A 22310-nucleotide genomic window follows, 5' to 3' on the forward strand; every position below is an offset into this window, starting at 1 on the left:
CATAACCCTTGCAAGGCAGGGGTAACGGTGCGTCAAAATCACGTGAGGGTTGGGTGTCCGTTAGGAATGCGAATGCCTTTTGTACGTCGCACGAGACACGGGTGGACCGTTAAACTGCAAAGCGCATTGAACGGTCTTCGCATTCATGACAAATAGTGGCACACGTGAGAAAGAAATGAGTCATGAAAATGCTCATATCTCGTTTTGCAATGCCAAGGTTGCAGGAGCACTTCACCTAAGATTCGCCACATTGATTTTGAGGCGCTTTCAAGTTCTCTCTCTCTCTCTCTTCATTCCCACTTATTGTAGTTGCCCGCCTATTTCTGGGATATAAATGTGCTTCAAGCTGCAGTAGAATAGACTTTGTGCGCCGTTTACGAAGGGCTAGAAGGCAATCCACCAAATTATGCAATCAATAGAATCTTTGTAATACATACTACTTGCGTTTGTTGTCGTTGAATTGCTTAATCTAAATTGTTATGTGGTTGTTTCGAAGCTCTGGTTTCTAACACTCTTGCTACACGAAAGGCGAAACTTTCTAGGCTCGACAAGCGGGCGGACTTACTGCATCATGATACAGTCATTCTCAATGAGCATGGCTCCTTAAGCGCGGGCGTCGCCAACATAAAAGGAAGAAAAAAGGCAGGTAGAGCGGGAGGAAAATGATTGCAGTAGTCTCTTTGCCCATGTTTTTCCATTTGCTGCTAAGAAATCCCGGTGTTTTGCCCGAGGTTCAGTGATGTCGCCCGCTGCATCCGCAGAATTGGTGCCCTTCAGAAAAAAAAAGTGAGAGAGTGAGAGAAAGAAGGAAAATACGCATGGCAAATTGCGACAGAAATTTAATTACAGAAAGAAAACCTAGAAGACGACACCGTGCTTCTCTTCAAATATGTTGAACAAACATAGCGACCCTATTTTTTTCTTTTCAATGAAACACTCCACACTTTTTTTATTTCTTGACTCTTGCCCATGGTTCGTATAAAAAATAAAGCACAATAAATAAATAAATAAATAAATAAATAAATAAATAAATAAATAAATAAATAAATAAATAAATAAATTTACGTGCCAGGGTGCTGTTGATTTTGCCACGAGAACGTTGGGAACGGCTTGGTATAGTCGAAAAACCCACTGGAATATTCACTGATGCGTAGCGATCACCCTCAGAAGCAGTACGTGTTTATTTATTTACCCATTTGGCTTTACTTATTAATACCTCAAGTGGGGAAGCAATATGGGTTATTGCACGAAAGCCGATCAGTGACTTCAGTCTTTTTTCTGTTTGAGCAGGGTTTGTATCACGAGTACAGTGAGTTGGCGGGTAGGTCACGGTGGCCGCATTGCGACGGGGGCGAAATGCGAATACACCCGTGTACTTAGATTTAGGTGCACGTTAAAGAACCCCAGGTGGCCGAAATATCCGGAGTCCTCCACTACGGTGTGCCTCATAATCAGATATTGGTTTTGACACGTAAAGCCCCATAATTTAATTTTAATTGATTTGGTGGGGGATAAACATCTTTCGGATGGCTAAATCTGGACGAAATGCGTTGCGTTCGCAGGTGCGATAGTAACAGTATGATCACACGATGATTATGGAATTCATGAAAAACATAAAGACTTCCTATGTTACTGAGCAGTTTCACGGCTGCAAGGTTCAATCTAGGTTGAGGTTTGAATTTAAAAGAGCGCAAAAAGGAAAAGGGAGAGTATAAGAAGTACACAGCGCTGTGTGCGTCCTCTAATGTCCCTGTCCCTTGTTGCGCTGTTTGAAATTTGAGATGTTCAATCAACAGGCGCAAATTATGACGCCATTTAGATTCGGTGTAGTGTAGCTAATGCGGTACGAATAAACGGAGTGAATAAACGTAGCTGCTCGAGTTGATGTAGGTTGCAGAGCTGTTAAAAGATTTGATTGGTAAGTGTCCCAAGCTGAGGGCACGTGCATCCTTAAGCTTGCCTCGGAGTGTGGTTTAGTAGTTACTGCTGTTAGTAATTATGGTGAGGGAGGCATAGGTAGCGCGGCACAGAGACAGCATAGGCAATGGTTCGCGATCCCGATTGCTAATGCGTGAAGTGTGAGAGGACCAACTGATGTTAATACACACCTTGATGCCGCGGCACTTGTATGAGTTGGCAGTATATATTTCAGAACAGGCGATAGCGTAAGCTTAGCTGCCGGCTCGTATTGGAGGTGGTGAAACGTAATTAATGTTCTACTAAGGTTAAAGAACATCAGCTATTGGAAATTGCTATCATTAGAATAAGGCTGCACAATGAGAGTGTAGTTGTGACTATTAACAGAACCATAAACTACACAGTCATCAGCCAATAGACAAACCTAGAAGAGATAACGTCAGGTAAGTCTTTAATGCGTATTTAAAAATACGTAGTGAGCAGAAAACCATGCCCTGCGGTGTGCTAAGGGAGAGAGACATTTGCTTTAGCATAAATGAACTGTTGTCAATTAGTCAGACAGTTACGTAATCATTCGAAAACAAGGGGGTTAAGAGTGAAGCAGGCAACTTCAGAAGTAGCCGCTTGTCAGAAACATTGCCAAATGCGGCATGTTGGTAAATAAAAGCGAGAGCGTGAGATCGTTGATGTAGACAAAATGACAACCACCTTGTCTTGAACACTAGGCAAATTTCTCTGCACGCCTTTGTTTTCTCTGAATGCAGAAGAACTGCTTTGTACTTTTCGATGGCCTAAAGAAATGATACGAGCACACGACACCTCACTACACTTTCATGACGCACGAGAACAAATCAAGGCCATGGTAAGAACCAAGGGAAAAGGGGTGGATGTATGCATGGAAAAACTTTATTGTGGCCCATTAGGTCACGCTAGTTTCCTATCCCGAAGCGGGCAGCTCCCCCGTTGGGAGCGAAAGGCCCAACACAAGGGAAAAGGGATGTCGTAAGACATTATCAGCCTGTTTTTATTAAATATCCGCCATTAACTCTCTGTGGTAGGTCGAAATGGCCCGGCTCCCGCCCAAGCATATGGGTGGCCCGAGCCATTTTGACCCACCACTGAGGGCTAACGGCGAATTTGGATAAAAAGTCGCAGTTTCGCCCGAAAGGCGAAGCATCGATAGCTATAGCAAATTATTAGACAGCTATACGAAGTAAGGATAGTAGTTGTATTGGCCGCAAAAACTCGTAAACGTTCGCTTACTAATTAAATTTACAAGCATGGTGTCACGCGCGCACAGGCAAACATAAACACATCTCACTTGATGAGCGCGGACACTCGCTGTAAAAATGCTGCAGCGAGAAAGACCGGCAACAGCAGCGAGCGAATTGACCTTCGTGCTGCCGCTCGCTTGAACGCGAATTAAGAGGAAGCTTTAGCTTTGGTGCTCCTATCTAAATTCATGTAAAATAAGAATTCGCTTTTCTCAGCAACCACTGCGCCAAATTTGACGAGGTTTGTTGCATTTGAAAGAAAAACATAATATCTAGTGATTGCTTGTTTCGAATTCTTCAGTTATGCCGTCAATTTTTTAATAAAAATTGGCAGCAATGGCAAATTTTTAGAAAATGAAACTATCAAGTTTACAACTGTAACTCAGCAATGAAAAATGATATCACAATTCTGTGAATTGAAATAATAGTACATCAAAAGCGGACAAAATTTATATGTTACACATGGATCTCAAGAAATTTAGTAATACGGAAGTGCAGGTTTTGCAGAACCATTGCACAAAACGTAACGAATTCACGTAAGGTATAAATTGACATAATGAATTTGTCAGCTTTGAAAGTTCTACTGGATGCCGTTTACAGAACTGCGATATCATTTCCTTATGCAAAGCTATTAATTTCTAAACTTCGTGCTTCTGTGTTTTCGAACTCCCGAATTTTTGAAAATCTTCTTAACAAAATTAATTCCCTGAATAGAAATTCCGCGGCCAACAGTCGCTACAATATAACTTTCTCTCTCAAATGCAACAAATTTCATTAAAATCGGTATGGCGGTTATCTCAGAAAAGCGTTGCCGCGCTTTGCATATATTTGATAGGCCGTGGCGGAGTTGGGCCCGAGCTAAGGCTTCCTCTTAAGCGGCGAGAACACAGCGCACATGAAGCTAGCAGACCTCGGCACAACTACACTCTGTACACATCGCAGATCGCTTTCAAGACAGGGCCCGCGTGGCCGCACTACGCTGCGCGATACGCGCACTTGGACTTTATACAAAACATCACGCCGACGCTGACGGTGGAAATGCGCCTGGAGTGTCCATATAATTGCTATTGCAATAAAACTGATTAGCATAGTTATACTTTATCGCGGTCTAGGAAGTGCACGCGCGTGCGCCGACCATGCAGTCACGGGTGCTCGATCTCGGTCGCCAAGAAAATTTGACCCGAAGTTCCACAACAGCAGCGTGTACTAGAATTTTTTCTCAGTGGCGCGACCGCGCGTATCGCTGATGCGTTTTGTGTCGCGAGTATAGCGGCGCTGCCGTAGTTCATAACCATTGATGACGCATCGCGGTAGAGCACGTCGGGCGCTGGAGCATGACCGATCTGGAACGCGTGTCTGGCGCCTGACAAGACGCGTGCTCCCGACCATCCGTGGGTCGAGCTACGGGCTTGCCAGACGCGCTGCACAGCTAGCAACGACAACGCCGCCGCCATGAGCTGTTGTGTTCACAAGTATAGCAAGATGCAGCGATTTCATGCATGCGCAAACCTCATCGCAGTGGGCCAATCCTGTGTTCTGGTGTATTGCCTGAAGCGCAGGATGGTCCTACCACAAGTTCAAGCACTTTTTGGCCACCTGGTTCCTTGCTGGGGCCATGTCCGAAGAATTTCCGAGCTATTGAAGTGTGAGTCTGCGTCCGTTGTGTATTATGTGTTCCTTCCGCTTGTCTTCGTTTTTTCGCACAGTTTTAACCTACCTTCAAGTATGAACGAACTAGCCAGCAAGAACTTCCAACTAAAGTATATATTGTGGTAAGAAGGAAAATCTCCCGACGGACAGAAATATTATAGCGAGCGCCGGGTTTTGCCTTCACGGTAAGACAAGTATGCTCTTCGGCGTTGGGTATTAACTCGAACGCAACGTTTCCGAAAGCGGCTTACAGAAGCTTGCTGCGAAAGTATTGCTTGATAGGCAGAGAAGGGGAAATTCTCGACGGCAAGTACGAATTGATTGCTTTCCGTCTGCGCAACCTGGAGCTTCTACACTTCGCTTTGCTCGCCCAGGCTCCTAGACCTCTAGCCTCACTCCTAGGGAAATATCAATTTGCATGAGGCCCCGTCTCTCTTTTTTGTCTCTTGAAACTTTCGTGGAACAGACACTTCATTAAGATAGAGCATTTGAGGTACGCTTCAAGAAAGGCTAGACACCTTACGTGCGTAGCGCTTGCAGCGAGAAGTGCACTTGCGAAGTTGGCCACTTTCGAGAAGCGAGAGTGCTGCGTAGTTGCGAGCGAATTGTAGAGCTTCGGCTATAAGCCCGAGCGTCTGATAAGCATAAATATAAGTTGCAAAGAACAGTGCTCCATTCCGCTCCCCTTCACTCATCCTTTCACCGCCGCCGACGCGAGTCGCTGTGCACTTATTGACTGGAGTTTATCTACGGTGAAGCAGGGCTCCGGGCCGTGGGGAGGTGTTCAGGCGCTGCGGTGTATGGAAATTTCGATAAATAACGTGGATATCTGGATATGTTGCACTTCCTACACATGACGGAGTAGTCAAGCCAACAAGCGTGGCGGTTCTGGACATCCATTATTTGGAGTTTTGGGATATGTGTTTAAGCTATATTATTGAGGAGGAGGAAAGAGAAAAGTAGAAGGCAGGGAGGTTAACCAGAATAACGTCCGGTTGGCTACCCTACACCAGAGGCTTGGGAAAGGGAAACAATGACCATAGGGAGAGAGAGGAGGGAAGGAAAGAAGGAAATTGCGGTGAGTTCGCTGACGCTTGTGGTCTTACAGAAATTGCATCAATAGTCACAGATGGTCGCACAAACCCGTCGTCCTTAAGAAGCATAAAAGCGCCTTCACCGCTTTATGGGCCAACGCGCGATGAGGGCGGTGTTCCTGCAGCACCTGCACAGAAAGCGGCCGAGTGCCCAGTTTTTGGAAAGCTTTGGCAAGTTCTTGTCTCTCTGGGGCATATCTTGGACAGTGGCACAGCAGGTGGTCGATGTTTTCTTCGGTGCCACAGACCTCGCATGCTGCAATGTCAGTCAGCCCAATTAATGTAGAGTATGCCTTTGTGAAGGCCACTCCTAACCAGAGGCGACAGAGAAGCGCAGCTTCACGTCGAGGAAGTCCGAGTGGAGGTCGGAGTTACAGGGAGGGGTTTTATTGAGGGAGCCGAGGAATGTAGGCAGCTGGGGAATTGTCGTTTGTTTCTAGTGTTTCCTGAATAAGCTTGACTTAATCAGGCTTGTCTGTTTTTTAGGTGGTGGTGGAGGTTTCAGTGACTTGACTCCAATTGCAGAAACTGCTCGGATTCTTTTTTTTTTACGCAAATGTCCTTCCACACATGTTTGCGAAAACTGATTACTTGTTGCAAATACGTTCATTTCACTTCATGTATGGATGAGATATGTGTTTGTGGCATCAGAGAGTACGTAATCTAATTTATCACCTAATATCTGGAAGTAGCATGTGTGCCAGGCCGTCAGCAACACTAGCGTATCCAGAGCTAAGAGTGAAGGAGAGAGAGGTGAGAAGTGCGAAGTTAGGGAGGTCAAACAGACGAGCGTCCGGTTTGCTATCGTATACTGAAGGAAAAACGGAGTATAAAGAGAACTAGAAGAGAGAGTGCACACTGTGCGGACGCATGAGAATGCAAAGATGGACTATAAACGGTTACTGAGGCCGACACACAACGAAAAAGAAAAAAAAAACGCAGTGGCATATGAATAGCCTTCTCCGCCAGCTACGGACATGCCGCCACGGTACAAGAACTTTCGTCTAAGGAAATATTTCTGGAGTCCAGGCGGTTTGATGAGGGTTTGTAGGTAGGTGTGCTGGACGTCGTTTGAAGGCAGTTTCAGGAGAGGTATATGCATGTTCCTTCAGGTCTACAAGAGTCGAACGTTAGTCTATCGGCCTTTCCTATACGGCAAGAACAAGCATTCGTAAATTCCATTCACAGAAATAGGTAGCATAGCAATGATGCATCGCCGCGGGAAAGGATATAGTAGGCACTTGCAGGCGTAACAAAGGGTGCTGGGTACGCAGCTGGCACTTCGAGACTCTCGGAAAATTCCAGAAAGCTTGTGTCGTTGTGCAAGCAAGGAAACTAAGTTCTCTTGCAGCATCCATCTTTGTCGAATGTATGAGTTCATCAAAGTGACCTCGTGGGCCGACCTGGCAGCCTTGTCAGCGAAGCCGTAACTGTCAATGCCACAATGACCCGGAAACCGCTGAACGATGATATAGCGCCCTTTTTCCAGAGCATGTTAGTTAATTTCCCTTACTTCAGGTACAATAGGCTCTTATCTACTGTGACGTAAAGCCGATTTTAGGCTTTCAAGAGCTGATTTTCAGTAAGACATCAAGACCCATTTTAGATAGATAGATAGATAGATAGATAGATAGATAGATAGATAGATAGATAGATAGATAGATAGATAGATAGATAGATAGATAGATAGATAGATAGATAGATAGATAGATAGATGTTGTGTAGCGTGCACTCCCACGTGATGTGGTATAAGGGTCGGTGTGGCCGCGCACCACGGACATTCCTGGTGTAGGGCCACACGAATGCCCGGCCCACGTGTGGAGTGCTTAAAGCCTGTTTTATCTCCGTCGCGGGTCAGCCCGATATTGCACTATCTTCGGGATCGGCCCACATATGAAGAATGCTTGAAGCCTGCTTCACCTCCGCCGCGGCTCGTCCTGGTATTGCACTATCTTCGGGATGGACCCACGTATGGGGAGTGCTTAAAATCTGCTTCACCTCCGCCGCCGCTCGGACCAGTATTGCACTATCTTCGGTATCAGCAAACGTATCACTCAACCATCGAAGTCACTCACCCATATCAAAGTCACCCATCGCCTTTGGAGCGTCCCCATTGGCCGAATGTGACGGCACTTGCACGGGCGCCTACCATTGGAGGAAAATGATGACCCCTGAGCTGGCTCGACGATTGGCCGAAAGTGACGTGACCCCGAGAGACTGAGGAGTTAAAAGCGAGAGACAGGGAGAAGAGACATTCATTCATTATTTCGTTCTTCTTGCCACGGGCCGCAGCGCCCGATTTGCTGCCGGCCGTCGATGACTTTCTGACTGTTCATTACTTTGTGTTATTATTGTAAGTAATGTAAAAAAAACCTTCAGTTCTCAAAATCCTCCTCAACGTCGGCCAACTCCCGCAAACAACGGCAAGATCTAATAATACTAATATTAGGAGAATATTGCCTAAACGAGATTTTCTGCTTAGTCTCATACAGGTACCCGAATGCAACTTGGTCCTACTAACCGAAACATGTCTGAATTCTTCAATTTCCGACTCTGAATTGCTTCCTCTATTTAATGACTTTGATATCTTTCGTTGCGATCGCAAAGGCAGGCGTGGGGCTCGGGTGTTAATCACCGTTCACCACAATTTAAAACGCTGCGCTGTCGACGTTCCTTCCAATCTTGAAATTATCTTCATTCGCTGCAAAGCTGCCGTTCCACTGATTACCGTTGGCGTTTGCTACCGCCCCCCAGATACCGATTCCTCGTTCATTGGCGAGTTTCATGATGCTCTTGAACTAGTTACTTCAGCTTCGGTAAGTGCCCCTCTTCTTTTACTTAGGGATTCTAACTTCCCCGCCACAACTTATCATACTTATCATTAACGACTTGAAAGCAGAATATTGAAAGCGACTTCATAGATACATGCCTAACCTTCAACTTATCCCCAATAATTAGCTTCCCTTCGCGGACGGCTCATAATGCATCAAGCCTGCTAGATTTATTTTTAGCGTCCCAAACGAATAAAATTGACTCCGCCTCTAACCTAACCTGCCTAATAGATTACGCAGTTATTCATGCCACTTTCAAATATAACTTGCCCAATCCAAAGAAAGCAAACAAAAACCTATACGACAAGTCCGACTATCAAGGTATTAATCACGAACTAGCCTCTTTCTGCAACTGGTTCCTTGTAGATTTTTCCAATTAGTCTGTCGAAGAAAACTGGGAGCTCTTTAAAAACAATATGCAGCAATTGATAAACACATAAACCTTCACCATCACCATTACAGAACGGCCTTCTTCCCCATGGTACAATAACACATTAAAACGGCCTAATAATAAAAAGGAAAGATACTTCCGGTCAGCTAAAACATAAAACTCTAAGCAAGCATAGACAAAAGTATCGTGAGACCGAAAAACTTTATGAAACATTCTTCTCTTCCACCCTGCCAGGCGTGCTGCGCACAAACCACAAAACGCTTTGGAACACCATAAACCCAACCTATTCTAAACCTATCTCGTTATCCAATCAAACAAACGTTCCCGTCCCGAAGTTCGAAGTTGCCGAAACACTGAATTCCACGTATTGTTCGGTCTTTACTGATGAACCTGACAATGTATTTCCATGTGTGCCCCACCACGATTACCCTGTTATGCCTAATGTCATCTTCGAACCTAATGGTATCGTTCAAGTAATTGTTTCCTTGAAAGTGTCATCTTCAGCTGGAATTGATTGTATAAATTCTGAAGTTGTAAAAAAAACACTAAACATTTTTATGCTGCCATACTGTCACATAGCTTCCAGCAATCACTGTCATCTGGAGTGGTGCCACGAGACTACAAGGTTGGCAAGGTCCATCCCAATAGTCAAGAAAGGTCCGTTATTCTCACTTACAAGCTACCGCCCAATATCACTGAGATGCGTGAGCTGTAAACTAATGGAATACATAATCTGTTCTGAAACCGTCAATTTCCTTATTGCTGTACATTTTTTTCACCCCAGTCAGCACAAATTTCATAAAGGCCTTTCGTGTGACACACAACTAGCGCTCTATATTAAGGACGTCAGCTCAAGTATTGATCACAATATTCCGGCATACGCCCTATCCCCAGATGTTGAAAAAGCCTTTGATAAAGTACCGCATAATCGTCTTTTTTTTCAAACTTTCGCGCTTAAATCTTGACACTGCCATTCTAAACTGGATAAAAAATTTCTTGTCTAACCAGGAACAATTCATTTATGGCAACCAGACTTCATCATACCGACGTCCTGTCGCCTCAGGTGTACCTCATCGTACGGGTTCTCGGTCTCCTCCTATATTTAATTTATATTAACGACCTGGCTAATAATATATCGTCTAATATCCATTTAGTCGCCGATGACTGCGTAATTTATCGTCTTATTAACTGCCCTAATGACTGCCAGACCCTGTAAAATGATATAACTATTGAAATCTGGTGCAGACACTGGCTTATGACTCTCAACATTAAGAAAACATCAGTCGTTTCTTTCCATCGCAGAAAATGCTATCCCACTCCAACGTACTTTATTTGCGGCTCCAATATATCCCCCAAGAATTCCTATAAATGTTTCATTATAACCATAACACCGTGTATCACTTGGTAGTCCCACATAACAAACATTTCTAACGAAGCAAATAAAGTTCTTGGCTACCTCAGACGAGACCTACGACTTGCTCTTCCTTCTGTGAAACTTTTAGCATATTTAACACTAGTTCGTCCGAAACTTGAATACGCTTGCGCCGTCTGCAACCCACTCCAATCTAATCTGTCCAAAACGTTTGAATCTGTTCAGAATAGGGCAGCTTGGCTTAGATATTCAGATTACTCACTTCACTCAAGTGTCACTAACCTAAAGAACAAAGCCCATCTTGTAAACTTATAATTGCGACGCAAAGTCGCTCGACTACTCCTCATTCACAATTTCTTCTATTCTATGTCTGACGCATCTATTATCATGCCCGCACATCACAAATGTTCCCGAACTAACCACCAAAACACCGTTTATCCAGCGCATGCCCGCACAACTGCACATCTTCGCTCATTTTTTGTTCAAACAGCAAAGGACTGCAATAACCTTCCGTCCCCCATCGTGCACCCCTCCAGCCCCGCTCTATTCAAAGCGCACGCCGAACAAACCCTGTACGAATGCCCACCCCTCATGTAACATCCCTGCACTGGGGTATTTGAGACATAATAAATAAATAAATAAATCTTCGGGATCAGCCCACGGGTGGGGAGTGCTTAAAGCCTGATTCACCTCCACCGCGGCTCGCATCGGTATTGCACTATCTTCGGGATGGACCCACGTATGGGGAATGCTTAGCGCCTACTTCACCTCTGCCGCCGGTCGGCCCGGCATTGCACTGTCTTCGGGATCGGCCCGCGTATGGGGAGTGCTTAACGTCTGCTTCACCTCCGCCGCTGGTCAGCTCGGCATTGCACAATCTTCGAAATCGGCCCGCGTATGGGGAGTGCTTAACCTATGCTTCACCTCCGCCGCCGGTCAGCCCGGCATTGCACTATCTTCGAAATCGGCCCGCGTATGGGGAGTGCACAGCGCCTACTTCACCTCCGCCGCCGGTCAGCTCGGCATTGCACTATCTTCGAAATCGGCCCGCGTATGGGGAGTGCGCAGCGCCTGCTTCCCCTCCGCCGCCGGTCAGCTCGGCATTGCACTATCTTCGAAATCGGCCCGCGTATGGGGAGTGCACAGCGCCTGCTTCCCCTCCGCCGCCGGTCAGCCCGGCATTGCACCATCTTCGGGATCGGCCCGCGTATGGGGAGTGCACAGCGCCTGCTTCACCTCCGCCGCCGGTCAGCTTGGCATTGCACCATCTTCGGGATCGGCCCGCGTATGGGGAGTGCACAGCGCCTGCTTCACCTCCGCCGCCGGTCAGCCCGGCATTGCACTATCTTCGAAATCGGCCCGCGTATGGGGAGTGCACAGCGCCTGCTTCACCTCCGCCGCCGGTCAGCCCGGCATTACACTATCTTCGAAATCGGCCCGCGTATGGGGAGTGCACAGCACCTGCTTCACCTCCGCCGCCGGTCAGCCCGGCATTGCACTAACTTCGAAATCGGCCCGCGTATGGGGAGTGCACAGCACCTGCTTCCCCTCCGCCGCCGGTCAGCCCGGCATTGCACTAACTTCGAAATCGGCCCGCGTATGGGGAGTGCTTAACGCCTGCTTCACATCCACTGCCGGTCAGCTCGGCATTGCACTAACTTCGAAATCGGCCCGCGTATGGGGAGTGCACAGCGCCTGCTTCAACTCCGCCGCCGGTCAGCTCGGCATTGCACTAACTTCGAAATCGGCCCGCGTATGGGGAGTGCTTAACGTATGCTTCACCTCCGCCGCCGGTCAGCCCGGCATTGCACTATCTTCGAATTCGGCCCGCATATGGGGAGTGCACAGCGACTACTTCACCTCCACCGCCGGTCAGCTCGGCATTACACTATCTTCGAAATCGGCCCGCGTATGGGGAGTGCACAGCGCCTGCTTCACCTCCGCCGCCGGTCAGCCCGGCATTGCACTAACTTCGAAATCGGCCCGCGTATGGGGAGTGCACAGCGCCTGCTTCCCCTCCGCCGCCGGTCAGCCCGGCATTGCACTAACTTCGAAATCGGCCCGCGTATGGGGAGTGCACAGCGCCTGCTTCCCCTCCGCCGCCGGTCAGCCCGGCATTGCACTATCTTCGAAATCGGCCCGCGTATGGGGAGTGCACAGCGCCTGCTTCACCTCCGCCGCTGGTCAGCTGGGCATTGCACAATCTTCGAAATCGGCCCGCGTATGGGGAGTGCTTAACGTATGCTTCACCTCCGCCGCCGGTCAGCCCGGCATTGCACTATCTTCGAATTCGGCCCGCATATGGGGAGTGCACAGCGACTACTTCACCTCCACCGCCGGTCATCTCGGCATTGCACTTACTTCGAAATCGGCCCGCGTATGGGGAGTGCGCAGCGCCTGCTTCCCCTCCGCCGCCGGTCAGCTCGGCATTGCACTATCTTCGAAATCGGCCCGCGTATGGGGAGTGCACAGCGCCTGCTTCTCCTCCGCCGCCGGTCAGCCCGGCATTGCACTATTTTCGGGATCGGCCCGCGTATGGGGAGTGCTTAACGCCTGCTTCACCTCCGCCGCCGGTCAGCCCGGCATTGCACTATCTTCGAAATCGGCCCGCGTATGGGGAGTGCACAGCGCCTGCTTCACCTCCGCCGCCGGTCAGCCCGGCATTGCACTATCTTCGAAATCGGCCCGCGTATGGGGAGTGCGCAGCGCCTGCTTCCCCTCCGCCGCCGGTCAGCTCGGCATTGCACTATCTTCGAAATCGGCCCGCGTATGGGGAGTGCACAGCGCCTGCTTCCCCTCCGCCGCCGGTCAGCCCGGCATTGCACTATCTTCGGGATCGGCCCGCGTATGGGGAGTGCAAAGCGCCTGCTTCACCTCCGCCGCCGGTCAGCTCGGCATTGCACTATCTTCGAAATCGGCCCGCGTATGGGGAGTGCTTAACGCCTGCTTCACCTCCACTGCCGGTCAGCTCGGCATTGCACTATCTTCGAAATCGGCCCGCGTATGGGGAGTGCACAGCGCCTGCTTCACCTCCGCCGCTGGTCAGCTGGGCATTGCACAATCTTCGAAATCGGCCCGCGTATGGGGAGTGCTTAACGTATGCTTCACCTCCGCCGCCGGTCAGCCCGGCATTGCACTATCTTCGAATTCGGCCCGCATATGGGGAGTGCACAGCGACTACTTCACCTCCACCGCCGGTCAGCTCGGCATTGCACTATCTTCGAAATCGGCCCGCGTATGGGGAGTGCGCAGCGCCTGCTTCCCCTCCGCCGCCGGTCAGCTCGGCATTGCACTATCTTCGAAATCGGCCCGCGTATGGGGAGTGCACAGCGCCTGCTTCTCCTCCGCCGCCGGTCAGCCCGGCATTGCACTATTTTCGGGATCGGCCCGCGTATGGGGAGTGCTTAACGCCTGTTTCACCTCCACTTCCGGTCAGCCTGGCATTGCACTATTTTCGGGATCGGCCCGCGTATGGGGAGTGCTTAACGTATGCTTCACCTCCGCCGCCGGTCAGCCCGGCATTGCACTATCTTCGAAATCGGCCCGCGTATGGGGAGTGCACAGCGCCTGCTTCCCCTCCGCCGCCGGTGATCTCGGCATTGCACTATGTTCGAAATCGGCCCGCGTATGGGGAGTGCACAGCGCCTGCTTCACCTCCGCCGCCGGTCATCTCGGCATTGCACTAACTTCGAAATCGGCCCGCGTATGGGGAGTGCACAGCGCCTGCTTCAACTCCGCCGCCGGTCAGCTCGGCATTGCACTAACTTCGAAATCGGCCCGCGTATGGGGAGTGCTTAACGTATGCTTCACCTCCGCCGCCGGTCAGCCCGGCATTGCACTATCTTCGAAATCGGCCCGCGTATGGGGAGTGCACAGCGACTGCTTCACCTCCACTGCCGGTCATCTCGGCATTGCACTATCTTCGAAATCGGCCCGCGTATGGGGAGTGCACAGCGCCTGCTTCACCTCCGCCGCCGGTCATCTCGGCATTGCACTAACTTCGAAATCGGCCCGCGTATGGGGAGTGCACAGCGCCTGCTTCACCTCCGCCGCCGGTCAGCTCGGCATTGGACTATCTTCGAAATCGGCCCGCGTATGGGGAGTGCTTAACGCCTGCTTCACCTCCACTGCCGGTCAGCTCGGCATTGCACTATCTTCGAAATCGGCCCGCGTATGGGGAGTGTACAGCGCCTGCTTCACCTCCGCCCCTGGTCAGCTCGGCATTGCACAATCTTCGAAATCGGCCCGTGTATGGGGAGTGCTTAACGTATGCTTCACCTCCGCCGCCGGTCAGCCCGGCATTGCACTATCTTCGAAATCGGCCCGCGTATGGGGAGTGCACAGCGCCTACTTCACCTCCGCCGCCGGTCAGCTCGGCATTGCACTATCTTCGAAATCGGCCCGCGTATGGGGAGTGCTTAACGTCTGCTTCACCTCCACCGCCGGTCGGCCCGGCATTGCACTATCTTCGAAATCGGCCCGCGTATGGGGAGTGCACAGCGCCTGCTTCCCCTCCACCGCCGGTCAGCTCGGCATTACACTATCTTCGAAATCGGCCCGCGTATGGGGAGTGCACAGCGCCTGCTTCACCTCCGCCCCTGGTCAGCTCGGCATTGCACAATCTTCGAAATCGGCCCGTGTATGGGGAGTGCTTAACGTATGCTTCACCTCCGCCGCCGGTCAGCCCGGCATTGCACTATCTTCGAAATCGGCCCGCGTATGGGGAGTGCACAGCGCCTGCTTCACCTCCGCCGCCGGTCATCTCGGCATTGCACTAACTTCGAAATCGGCCCGCGTATGGGGAGTGCACAGCGCCTGCTTCACCTCCGCCGCCGGTCAGCTCGGCATTGGACTATCTTCGAAATCGGCCCGCGTATGGGGAGTGCTTAACGCCTGCTTCACCTCCACTGCCGGTCAGCTCGGCATTGCACTATCTTCGAAATCGGCCCGCGTATGGGGAGTGTACAGCGCCTGCTTCACCTCCGCCCCTGGTCAGCTCGGCATTGCACAATCTTCGAAATCGGCCCGTGTATGGGGAGTGCTTAACGTATGCTTCACCTCCGCCGCCGGTCAGCCCGGCATTGCACTATCTTCGAAATCGGCCCGCGTATGGGGAGTGCACAGCGCCTACTTCACCTCCGCCGCCGGTCAGCTCGGCATTGCACTATCTTCGAAATCGGCCCGCGTATGGGGAGTGCTTAACGTCTGCTTCACCTCCACCGCCGGTCGGCCCGGCATTGCACTAACTTGGGATCATCCCACGCAAGAAAAGTTTTTGGTCTACGCGCGGACGCGATCCACCAGGTTGTAGCTATAGACAGCTTCGCTGTAAAGAACATCGCGGCCAAGTTACTAATATCTGGTAATTTATCTTTTCCATTGTGTGCATTTTCCTCTCTTCAACGTCGGGGAGTTAATTGGAAACGAATGATCTGTACAGTCACCGCAGTATTGCTAGTTGCTGTCCATCATGCGTACGCTCGCATGATGGACCGTAAGGGTTGGTATCAAGGTATAAAATATCCCCGAGTATCTACAATATTTTTGCCTCTAGAGGACTGGTTTTGCCTCTTCGGCACCTCGAGGGACCTTCCCACGTAATTCCCACTATGGTTTGGTGGAGCCTGAACTGATAGGATGTTGAAAAAAAAAGAATGAAAAAAATGCGTGCCGGGAGGAAGGCTTACGATTCCTGAGATAATACATTCTATCACATGATGATAAAAAAGCGGCCACTTCTCTTCATGACTCCTACTGGATCGGCCTATACGCACCAAAAAATGCAAGAGCAGCAGTGCGAATGCTCTTTATAGGTAATTCCAGTAAACAGAAAGTTATCACCGTTTCCTGCAAAGTGCGAAGCGGTGAACGGGATAATTACTTGAGTATTTAATTATGGGGTTTTACGTGCCAAAGCCATTTGCTGATTATGAGGCACGCCGTAGTGGAGGACTCCGGAAATTTCGACCACCTGGGGTTCATTAACGTGCAGCAAAATCTAAGTTCACGGGTGTTTTCGCATTTCGCCCCCATCAAAATGCGGCCGCCGTGGCCGGTATTCGATCCCGCGACCTCGTGCAAATACTTGAGTATTGCGCTCTGTATTAGCGAAGACAAAGCGCCGGCGAGCGGAAACTTCGTGTGCATTACTTGCTTCTTACTTCGATTTTGTTTGAGAATCTTCGCTGCTAAATTCAGCCTTCCCAGTGTCGTTAAATTATTCAGTGTCATGAAGCTATAGGGCGGAATGCAGTAAAACCTCCGAAAGTGTCGTACTACAAAGAAACGGGCAACAGTGGACGCACCGGTCGCCACGGGTTCTGCTGGTCATTAACATACCTACACAATTTCTTTAGCCCCCGCAGGGGCGTCTGCGTCAGCAGGCGTTTGGTGTGTTGCGACACCACGTACCCGAGCACACGAGGGTTGGACCCTTCCGCGTTTAACCGTGCGTGGCTTAGCCGTGTCCGGGGAAAAGGGGATCCTGGGGGTTGAGCCGATGCTGGGTGTTCGAACCTTTAAGGCCCCCTGGCGGAGGCAACACACCCCTTTGGCCTCGGCTTCACGTAGACGGCACCCCCGGACTGACCCACCCGGGGGAAATCGGTAGTTGCCTTTTCCTTTCTCACTCTCCCTGAAGTCTTTGCCTTTCTCTCACTTTTAATCTTTCCTGTCCTCTCCTAGCTTCCGCTTACTTCCAATTTTTGCTTCAAAGTGTTGTTTTCACTTGCTTTACTTAACGAAAAATAACAAAAACATAGACGTTTCGCCACCTATGCGGGTGGCATCGTCAGTACACAATGGCAACAAATGAGAAATACATCCTATTTATCTATGAAACTGCCGTAAACATCCGGCAGGGGGCCATGGTTAGAGTTACATGAAGATTGATTACGACGGATGAACCATGATTCTACGAACTTTCTTGGGCCCCATCGGTGTTCCCGTGCTAGTGTGGTTACATTGTTAAAATCGAACATGTGTCCCTTTGATAAACAATGATCAACCAATTCTGTCTTGGCACGTGTAGCATGGGTGGCTTTCGTAACATCTCTTAAATGTTCCTTCAAACAACACTTTCCTTCAAACAACACTTTGAAGCATGAGTTCCCCTGGCTTTTGGAACATTTTCTCACGTTTCCAATTTTTCCAGGCAGCAAGGGTTAACCTTGTGTGAATAACCAACCTAGGTTATTTCATATTTGGTTATAGTGGTAATGTACAGCTGGCGTTTGCAGGCCGTGTTTCACAGGCCTGCAGCGTCCCCTTGTAGGACTCCACGGTGGGTGGCTGGCGTTACTGCCGAAATTACAATCTCATATGGCTACTTCCTTTCCCCCACTACCTGATCGCTCCCTGAAGAGGGGGCGCACCGATGATGTTTTAGAATTTTTCGCCCGTCAAAAAGAAACTTTTCCACGCTTCCACGTAGTCCACTCCGAAACACCAAACAAACCTGTACGAACAATCTCACCATTTCTTGTGTCCAAGTCTCTGACCCAAGTTCTTGGTTCAGGTTACAAAGCATCCAGAATGGCAAGTGGTGATCTCCTCTTGGAGCTCCGCAACCTGAAGCAATATGAAAACCTACCCAAGCTAGTATCATTTGGCGACGCCAAAGTGACAGTAACTCCGCATCGAACTATGAATACCACCCGTGGCGTAGTCTCCGATGATGATCTCTTGGAGCTGACTGAGGCTGAGCTCTTGGAGGGCTTTAGTGAGCAGAACATCATCAACGTTAAGCGAATTAAGATGAGGCATGACAACAAGGAAATACAGACCAAACATCTGATACTTACTTTTGGCACAAGTGTCCTGCCCGAGTCCATCGAGGCCGGGTATATCAAGCTCCGTGTTCATCCATACATCCCTAATCCCCTGCGTTGCTTCAAATGCCAGCGTTTCGGTCACAGCTCACAGAGCTGCCGAGGCCGCCAAACCTGCGCTAAATGCAGTGCTAATGAGCACACTTCTGAATCGTGTGAAAACTCTCTCCACTGCGTAAAATGTGAAGGCGAGCACGCTGCATACTCGCGGTCGTGCCCATCTTGGAAGAAAGAAATGGAAATAGTTACGATTAAAGTAAAAGAAAACATAAGTTTCAAAGAAGCACGCAGGCGGGTATCTTTCCTGCCAAAGCACACCTCTGCCGATGTGGCGCGTCAGGCGGCAGCGCCACAACGGTCTCCGGCGGCTGTCCGACCCACACCCAGTGAAGCGGCAGTGACGCCATCCGCCCCCTCGGCGGCTGCAGCTAACGCTGCTACGCCAACACAGCAGACGGGGCCATCGAGCCCGAAGGTGGGCGCAGCCGAGGCTGCCCCAACCTCCCCGGCCCCCTCCAGCGCTGGCAACAGCCGGCGCAGTCAAATCCCTCAGGGAGCCCCATCAATCTCCGGGCTGGTGGGCACAGGGGTCTCGCCTTCCGAGGCAGGACCCTCACAGAAAACTTCTCGCTCGCAAGAGCATGTGTCCGGCGCCTCACAAGAGGCAATGGACACTACACCTGTCCTCACGGCGCGCCAAGCGCCTAAGGAGCGGCGAGGCTCCCTCGAACGCTCCAGAAAGGGCAAAACCCCGATTACCGGGCCTCGAAAGAGCTCTGTAATCTAAGCACTTCCGTTTCCGTACACACAGCACCTATTTACTTTCAGCATGGATACACAAATCATTCAATGGAATGTCAGAGGTCTTCTTAGGAACCTTGATTATGTGCAAGAGATTATACACAAACACAATCCAAAAGGGCTGTGTCTACAGGAAACACATCTAAAATCGCAACACACGAACTTTCTCCGACAGCATGTTACTTTTCGCAAAGATCGCGATGACGCAATCGCATCATCGGGAGGTGTTGCAATTGTAATTCAAAAGAGCATAGCATGTCAACATTTACAGCTACGAACGGCCCTTGAAGCAGTGGCGGTTCGAATTGTTTTGCTAAACAAACTTATCACTATTTGCTCGATTTATATACCCCCACACTACAAACTAAGCAAACATGAATTTCAGTCCCTCATAGATGAATTGCCAGAACCTTACGTTGTACTTGGGGATTTCAATGCGCACAACAGCCTGTGGGGCGACTCTCGAATAGATGCGTGAGGTCGTCTTGTTGAACAGTTCCTCTTCTCTTCTGGTGCATGCCTGCTGAATAAGAAGGCACCCACATATTATTCTCTCGCCAACAGAACATTTTCATCAATTGACCTCAGCCTAGTTTCCCCGTGTATACTGCCTGAACTCAAATGGGAAGTTATGAACAATCCTTACGGGAGCGACCACTTCCCCATACTGATAAGAACATCTAAAGAAAACGAATATCCTCCACAAGCTCCTAGGTGGAAGATAGACACAGCCGACTGGCAGAAATTTCGAACTCTCTCTAGCATCTCATGGGCTGACCTGTCTTCTTTAGAAATTGATGCTGCTGTGGATTATCTTACAGCATTCATAATAGATGCCGCATCAAAATGCATATCCGAAGTAAGTGGTTTGGCATGCAAACCACGTGTACTGTGGTGGAACAGCGAATGTCGGACCGCCCGTAAGAATCAGAACAAGGCGTGGGGGTTGCTGCGAGCTTCTCCCACCGCTGAGAATCTTGTCAACTTTAAAAAAAAAATTAAATCCCAAGGTAAGAGAACGCGCCGGCAGGTCAGAAAAGAAAGTTGGCACAAATTTTTGTCGAGTATTAACTCGTTTAGAGACGAGGCCCAAGCCTTGGGATTAGAGGGCGGCAAACATATTCACTCCCTCTAGTAAATACACAGGGTGATACACTGAAAGATCAGGCCGACTCACTTGGGGAGCGCTTTGAGAGTGTATCAAGCTCGAATCATTATTCTCAGTCCTTTCTCAAATATAAACAAGTAGAGGAATGTAAGCCAATAATTAGAAAATCCAGACAGAACGAACTCTATAACCGGCCTTTCAATATTGCCGAGTTGAGAGCTGCATTGAACACATGCAAAAGTACTGCACCGGGACCTGACCGAGTCATGTATGACATGATCAGAAACTTACATACTGAGACACAGCTTACACTTCTCACACTTTTCAACACTATGTGGGCTGCGGGATACCTCCCACCCACATGGAAAGAAGCGATTGTGGTCCCTGTTCTTAAGCAGGGTAAAGACCCTTCCTTGGCGGCAAGTTACCGACCGATAGCTCTTACAAATTGTCTCTAAGCTTTTCGAAAAAATGATTAATCGCAGACTCATGCACTTCCTTGAGCTCGCCGATGTGCTCGATCCCAATCAGTGGGGATTCAGAGTGATATGAAGTGCTGTGCCAGACGTGTCAAACATGATTCATTCTTTTTATGTTACGTCATAGGCAAGCAGCCTATATATCTAGATCGCTGTCGCTGAAATAAAACAGTGCGGTACGTGCTCTTGGATCGTCTCCGTCACTCTGCCACCCGCTACAACAGTGGCGACGAGGGTGACCACCCCGCGGAGCCCCCGCCACAAACAGCGGCATCTCGGTAGCGCTGGAAGTCCTGCTGGGTACTGAAAGTAATCGAGTCTTCGGAGCATCGGCGGTCATGGCCCTGGCTACGAACCTCGGTACCCCAAGTTTCTACGAAAATCAAGATAAGTGGGACATTTACTTGACTCGACTGGAGGCATTTTTTGAAGCAAATGATATTAAGACAGATGATAAGAAAAGAGCGCTCTTGGTTTCGACGCTATCAACGAAGACGGTAGGCGTTCTTGCTGGACAGTGCGCCCCCCAGAAAGTAAACGCCCTGAGTTACAAGGACGCACTTACCATCCTAAATAACCACTATGCGCCGAAGACTAATGAGGTTGCCGCAAGTTACAAGTTCTTTACAAGGGATCAGGCTGCAAGCGAATCTGTCCGGGACTATGTTGTTGAGCTACGCAAGCTTGCGGATAATTGTCACTTCGGCACCAGTTTGGATCGTATGTTACGGGACCGCATTGTGTGTGGCATCCGAAATCTGGCGGTGCAGCAGACGCTGCTTGAAAAAACTGAGCTCACACTTGCCCAAGCTGAAACGATTGCCATAGCGGCAGAGACAGCCGCACTGGAAGTAAGCGCCATGACTAGACTTGATAATGAGGCAGCGGTGTGCACTGTAGCGAGTACATCGCGCCGATATCAGACCTTCACCAAAGATAAGCAAAGCCATACTGAGTGCGCACGCTGCGGAAACTACGATCACGAAGCAAGCGACTGTCCGCACAAAAAGGAGCAGTGCTTTCGCTGTCGGAAGACTGGTCATTTCGCAAGAAAATGCCGCTCCCAGTCGGGGCTCCGGGCTGGTCGTAGGCGCGATGGCGTCGCTAACGCAGTTCATTATGAGAGCGCTGTATCCGAAACGGAGGAAGGCGATATTTCATCAGTCTTCACATTGCAGGAATCACGGGAAAAGAAATCTTTGCTCCAGGCGTTCCGCAGAGTTATCCGCTGGGGTGGCGTGCCCTTGAACATGATTATTGACACGGGATCGCCGTTTTCTATCATTCCGCAGGAGGTGTATCTAAAGCACCGTCTGAGTTGGCCACGCTTATCGAAATACAAACACACGCTCAACTGTTACTTGGGCAAGCTACCCATTGTCGGTGAACTGCACCTTGAAGCCAATTTTGCGGGGAAGACTGTACCTGCCACACTGATAGTTACAGGCTGCTCGGGTCCCAGCCTTTGCGGAAGGGACTTAATCCAAGCGTTCTCGCTTTTGCCGTCGGGGTTTCTCGCTGCGGTTCAACCGACGTCAGCAGATCCCGACAGCCTCAGGACCGA

The 22310-nt window shown here is 49.7% G+C and overlaps 1 long non-coding RNA gene across 1 annotated transcript in view; it reads left to right on the forward strand.

The window, feature by feature from the left end:
- Positions 1-22310, forward strand: part of LOC135917582 (uncharacterized) — a 98567-nt gene that overhangs the window by 35915 nt on the left and 40342 nt on the right. The window contains exon 2 of the long non-coding RNA XR_010569339.1: positions 4746-4836. This is a non-coding gene — a long non-coding RNA (uncharacterized lncRNA). The remainder of the gene's footprint in view (positions 1-4745; positions 4837-22310) is intronic.

The sequence above is a fragment of the Dermacentor albipictus genome, chromosome 1 (genome assembly GCF_038994185.2).
Source record: "Dermacentor albipictus isolate Rhodes 1998 colony chromosome 1, USDA_Dalb.pri_finalv2, whole genome shotgun sequence".
Lineage (NCBI taxonomy): Eukaryota > Metazoa > Arthropoda > Arachnida > Ixodida > Ixodidae > Dermacentor > Dermacentor albipictus.